This window comes from Neomonachus schauinslandi, chromosome 15 (assembly GCF_002201575.2).
Source record: "Neomonachus schauinslandi chromosome 15, ASM220157v2, whole genome shotgun sequence".
In the NCBI taxonomy this organism is placed as follows: Eukaryota; Metazoa; Chordata; class Mammalia; order Carnivora; family Phocidae; genus Neomonachus; species Neomonachus schauinslandi.
The window spans coordinates 54,729,462-54,736,039 of NC_058417.1; the positions used below are offsets into that span (position 1 = coordinate 54,729,462).

At 45.2% G+C, this 6,578-nt stretch overlaps 1 protein-coding gene across 1 annotated transcript in view; it reads right to left on the reverse strand.

Moving 5' to 3' along the window:
• The window catches only part of RNF157 (ring finger protein 157), a 96,481-nt gene that overhangs the window by 72,609 nt on the left and 17,294 nt on the right, over positions 1-6,578 (reverse strand). The window lies entirely within an intron of this gene.

Below are 6,578 nucleotides of genomic sequence, written 5' to 3' on the forward strand. Positions count from 1 at the left end.
TCGGCAGGGAGTCTGCTTCTCCCTCTGACCCTCCCGACCCTTCCCCCTCTCATGTGCTCTCTCTCTCTCAAATAAATAGATAAAATGTTTAAAAAAAATATATATATAAAATCTTTAAAAAAACAACAGGAGAACTACTACATTTGAAGTGTTTAAAAAAATAATACTAGCATTTGAGGGGCGCCTGGGTGGCTCAGTCAGTTAAGCGACACACTTTTGATTTCGGCTCACATCATGAGGTGAAGCCACATCAGACTCTGCACTGGGTGCGGAGCCTGCTTAAGATTCTCTCTCTCCCTCTCCCTGTGCCCCTCCCCTCCACTCGCACGCACATGCGTGGACATGTGCGTGCACGCTCTCTCTCTCTCAAAAAAAAATACTAGCATTTGAACTCTTGATCTTGATGATTTCATCATTAAATGGATCAACACTGAGGTTTTTATTGTATTAAATGTATTTACTATGAATTTCAGGAACTTACTTAATTTTGAGGTATCTAACTGTGCCAGAACCACACAATTCTTTATTCTGTAGTGAGTTCCAGATTTTTAAGTCCTTGGTGTCAAAACTAATACTAATGTTCCTAAAAGTTAAGAGTAACTTTTATAACTAACGGACAAAGACATGACCCGTGCTTTATTTATTTTTTAAAATATTTTATTTATTTGACAGAGAGATACAGCGAGAGAGGGAACACAGGGGGAGTGGGAGAGGGAGAAGCAGGCTTCCCGCTGAACAGGGAGCCCGATGCAGGGCTCGATCCCAGGACTCTGGGATCATGACCTGAGCCGAAGGCAGACGCTTAACAACTGAGCCACCCAGGCACCCCATGACCTGTGCTTTAAAAACTGCTCTTGCCATACGACAGACCCACATGACAAGCATATATGTACTCCAATGTAACAAAAATTTGGAGAATAACAATGCTAACTGCTCAGGACTCTACCATTCTGAATTTTTATAATAGGTTTAGCTCTTAACAACCTGAGCAAGGGGCGCCTGGGTGGCTCAGTCGTTAAGCATCTGCCTTTGGCTCAGGTCATGATCCAGGGTCCTGGGATCGAGCCCTACATCGAGCCCTACATCGGGCTCCCTGCTCGGCGGGAGCCTGCTTCTCCCTCTCCCACTCCCCCTGCTTGTGTTCCTGCTCTCACTATCTCTCTCTGTCAAATAAATAAATAAAATCTTTAAAACAACAACAAAAAAACAACCTGAGCAAAATGAATTACTCTTGTTTTTCAATTTACTCAAATATGTAAAAAGAAATAAACTAGATTCATTAGGTGCTGAATTACAATGAATTAAATTGTCTTTATAGTATGCCCATTTCTTGCTGGATAGAGAAAACAGGCCTAATGACTTTTATTAATGTGGATACTCCTTTCAAAAGATGAGCATGCATGCATAAAAACAACCACCTCAGCAAAGCCATACCTTTGCTAAACAAATGATCATGAGCTTTTAAAGAAGGGAAGATCTGGGCGCCTGGGTGGCTCAGTTGGTTAAGCGACTGCCTTCAGCTCAGGTCATGATCCCAGGGTCCTGGGATCGAGTCCCGCATCGGGCTCCCTGCTCTGTGGGGAGCCTGCTTCTCCCTCTCCCACTCCCCCTGCTTGTGTTCCCTCTCTCGCTGTGTCTCTCTCTGTCAAATAAATAAATAAAATCTTTAAAAAAAAAAAAAAAAGAAGGGAAGATCTTAGAGAAGGATTTAAAAGCATGCATAGCTTCTAACTCAAAAATTACAAAGGTACAACCAAACGCAGAACAGTGCTATAAATAGCTTTCTATGCTAATGCAGAAATACTATCTAGAAATGAGCTCCCACCATGCCTTGTTATTTAAATGACTAAAAATCATGTGTTTATTAACAAAGCTAAACACCACTGAAGAACATTTATATAACATCCATCATTGCTGCACTGTTTACAACAGTAAAAAATTGAAAAAACAACAACAACAAAAAGCTCCCAAATGTTCATCAACAGAAGACTATGTTAAAACAGGGCATTAGCATACCAAGGAATATTATACAGCTGTTAAAAACAGGGCGCCTAGGTAGCTCAGTCGTTAAGCGTCTGCCTCCAGCTCAGGTCATGGTCCCAGGGTCCTGGGATCGAGCCCCATATTGGGCTCTCTGCTCCACGGGAAGCCTGCTTCTCCCTCTGTGTTCCCTCTCTCCCTGTGTCTCTCTGTCAAATAAATAAATAAAATCTTTAAAAAAAAAAAGAACAAAGATACTCTCTAATATGGAAATAATATAAAAAGACCTCCAATATCTCTAAAAGTGAAAAAAAAAAAAAAAAGACGCTTGGCTGGCTCAGTCAGTAGAGCATGTGACTCTTGATCCCGGGGTTGTGAGTTCAAGACCCACACTGGGCATAGAGATTACTTAAAAATATAAAATCTTTTTAAAAAAGTGGGAAAAGGGGCGCCTGGGTGGCTCAGATGGTTAAGCGTCTGCCTTCGGCTCAGGTCATGATCCCAGGGTCCTGGGATCGAGCCCTGCATCGGGCTCCCTGCTCAGCGGGAAGCCTGCTTCTCCCTCTCCCACTCCCCCTGCTTGTGTTCCCTCTCTCGCTGTGGGTCTCTCTCTGTTAAATAAATAAATAAAATCTTTAAAAAAAATAAATAAATAAAATAAAATAAATAAAAAGTGGGAAAAAAGGTGCAGAACAGTCTAAATTGCATGTTATGCTTTTATCTGCACAAGAAACTCTGGAAGAATTCCAAAGAAACTAAAAGTGGTTACACAGGGATGGGAGGTGTATGGGAAGAAAATGGGTAGATGAATAGTACAGTGAGAACAAGATTTTCACTGTATGACTTTTCATTCTATTAAATTTTGAAACATGGGGGCGCCTGGGTGGCTCAGTCGGTTAAGCATCCAACTCTTGATTTTGGCTCAGGTCATGATCTCAAGGTCATGGGATCCAGTCCCGCCTCTGGCTTTGCTCAGAGTCTGCTGGAGATTCTTTCTCTCCCTCTCTCTCTGTCCACCCCCCCTGCCCCCACTGATGCTCTAATAAATAGATAAAATCTTTAAAAATAAAAAAAACTTTGAATCATGTAACTTACATTACTTATTCAAAAAATAATTTTTTTTTTAAAGTAGGTCCACACCCAGCGTGGAGCCCAGTGTGGGGCTTGAACTCATGACCCCGAGATCAAGACCTGAGCTGAGATCAAGAGTCAGACAATTAACTGACTGAGCTACCCAGGCGCCCCCCAAAAATAAATAATCGTAAAAAATTTAGGCTATTTTGGGCGCCTGGGTGGCTCAGTTGGTTAAGCGACTGCCTTCGGCTCAGGTCATGATCCTGGAGTCCCTGGATCAAGTCCCGCATCGGGCTCCCTGCTCGGCAGGGAGCCTGCTTCTCCCTCTCCCGCTCCCCCCTCTTGTGCTTTCTCTCTCTCACTCTCTCTCTCAAATAAATAAATAAAATCTTTAAAAAAAAAAAAAAAAAAAAAATTTAGGCTATTTTATTTCCACCCATCTCTAAAAAAATGAACCTAAGTTTCACCATGAAATCCACTGTTCTCAATAATTTCTAAATATTTCCAGTTCAGTGAGCATACAAAACTAAGGGGTTCCTCTAAAAATACAAAATAAGGAAAGCAATTCTGCTGGGCACTGTGATCATCAAGACAGGGACGGATGACAGAGCTGCTTTTTGAAATTATTCCACAGGCAGCAGAGCTTGAGACTTTCCAGAGAGCCAGAGGTCTCGGCTTAACCGGTCACCTGAAGAAAGCAGACTCTGCTATTTGCTTTGCTCTATCACTACTGAAGATAAGAAGACTTCTCGGGCACCTGGGTGGCTCAGTCGTTAAGCGTCTGCCTTCAGCTCAGGTCCTGGAATCGAGCCCCGCATCAGGCTCCCTGCTCGGCGGGAAGCCTACTTCTCCCTCTCCCACTCCCCCTGCTTGGGTTCCCTCTCTCGCCTTGTCTCTCTCTGTCAAATGAATAAATATTTTTTTAAAAAAAGATAAGACTTCTCGGGCGCCTGGGTGGCTCAGTTGGTTAAGCGACTGCCTTCGGCTCAGGTCATGATCCTGGAGTCCCGGGATCGAGTCCCACATCGGGCTTCCTGCTCGGCAGGGAGTCTGCTTCGTCCTCTGACCCTATCCCCTCTCAGGTGTTCTCTCTCTCTCATTCTCTCTCTCTCAAATAAATAAATAAAATCTTTAAAAAAAAAAAAAAAGATAAGACTTCTCAAAATCAACCCAGTCTGATCCCTCAACAAGGACAGACCTTTGAGTTTTGTCTCAGTCCTGGCACAGAACAGCTTCCTTTCCACGAATCATCACAAGTCCAATTCCTTGTGAAAGGCAGAGGCTGATGGCTTAGAGAGAAGAGCACTAACTGGGTGACCCTGGCTATACTAATTTGTTTCTCTGACTTCCATTTTCTTATCGGTGAGATGAGCGTATCCTGGGCCAAATTCTCTCAAAGGTTACTTTCAGGTCTACAAAACTATCATCCCACAAAAAGACAGGTCAATTTAAAGATCAGATGAAGGGCGGGAGATGCCTCCACACTAGAGCATATACAAGTTCATGGAAATTCTCAAGTACACAAAGGTTTGCTGACTGGGACCTGAATGTTATGATTCTTTTTTTTTTTTTTTTTAATTTTATTTTTTTATTTGAGAGAGAGAGAACCAGGGTTGGGGGGGTGCGGGGAGGCAGAGGGAGAGAGAGAAGAAGACACCATGTCGAGCAGGGAGCCTGATCATGACCTGAGCCCAAGGCAGATGCCTACCCAACTGAGCTGCCCAGGTGCTCCTGATTCTTATTTTTTGTGTTTTATCTTCAACATAAATAATGTGGTCCCCTTGTTGTAAAGATTTCTCACATACATAACTTCCAATTAAAAATGATTTACGGGCACCTGGGTGGCTCAGTTGGTTGGGCGGCTGCCTTCGGCTCAGGTCATGATCCTGGAGTCCCTGGATCGAGTCCCGCATCCGGCTCCCTGCTCGGCGGGGAGTCTGCTTCTCCCTCTGACCCTCCCCCCTCTCATGTGCTCTCTCTCATTCTCTCTCTCTCAAATAAGTAAATAAAATCTTTAAAAAAAAAAAAGATTTACAACTAGTTAACACTTTCAAAACATGGATGGAGTGGAGAGAATTATTTCAGACTGTTAGCACTGAGTGTGTCCGTTAAGAAAAGTTTTAGTTCGGCCTTTTGATCTTTTTATGATCATCATCCAAGATTCATACTTGTATTACTTACTATCCTTTGGGGAACAGCCTTCTAGAGATTTACCTATGCTAATTCCCACACGTGAAGGGAGGGTGAATCCTCTTCTGAGACTGCAAACTCTACTGAAATCTCCAAGCTCAGCAAAACATGTTCCATATTGTGATCAATAAAAGCTAAGTGATTTCAGGGAAAAAAAAAAACCCACAAATACTTGTGCATATTTTTGTGTATTAAAAAGCAAAGTGCATGCTTCTTTTGGCATTGGTTTCATATAGTCGTAATTAGCTAGAGTTTTATTAAAACGCTAAAGATCCGCAGCTTTATCTTAGACTGTTCTAAAACAGCTCTTAATCATATTCATGTCGGCAAGGATTCATGCTTTGGCACAAAAGCATCAGAAACACAGCTCTCGCAGACACTCTGCAGGGTGCAGGTCCATTGTCTGGTCCCTGCTTCCACCTGGCACAGACTGGACACACTGCTGGGAAACCAGCTCATCTCATTAGCATGTCTTTATTCTAAGGTTCTAATTCTGACACCTCTCCAAGATCACCAAAATCCTCCTCAGGTCCTAGGCCAAAGAGAAGATGGTAGCCACCGGTCCCCCAGAAGTCTTGAGAAAAGCAATGAAAAATAAAGCATAGAGTTAGGTCATGCACCAGCAGTCCAGAATTGGCCGGTGCTCAATCCACTTGTGATCCTCTATCCTTCTCTGTCAAAATCCTCCTCCAGCTCTGACGCTTTATGCCATAACCCAGAGGCTGGACACGTTTACCTTTTTAATGATTCTGAAAACAAACGGAATACTTCTGTACATTTTAAATACCTCTGCCCTGTCCCCAAGCTATCCCCATTCTAAAAACCAGGTCTGCCCCTACTCTGGCAAAGGGACAACCCGGCTGACTCTGATACTCAGACTCCCAAACATTTCTGTTAAACACTTCTTTTGGCTTCTGACAGCCTCTTGAAAAGCGCAGCCCTGCAAACGCATTCTGGGCCTCCATCCTCCAGCAGGCATTGGAAGCTTCGCCCTGAGAAACCTACTTCCAACCTGCGCCCGTGCCTCCCTCTCCAGAGGCCTGGATGCGCGGACCCCGGCCGCCCCCCCCGCCCCAGCAGAGGCGCCGGTGCGGGATGCCAGGCCCGCCTCCCCTAGCCCTCAGCTCCCGAGGGGAAAAGGCGCATCGGGCGCGGAGCAAGGGTCCCGTCGGGGCCGCGGGCACCCCGCCCCTCGGGAGCCGCAGTCCCCCCGCACGCGTCTCTGCCACCGGGCACACGGCCTGCAGGCCCCTCGCGTCCTCGGGCGGCGGGCCGGCCGGCCACCGCGGCCACCCCGCCAAGGACCCCCCCGCACCGGCCCGCGCCGGCCCGCA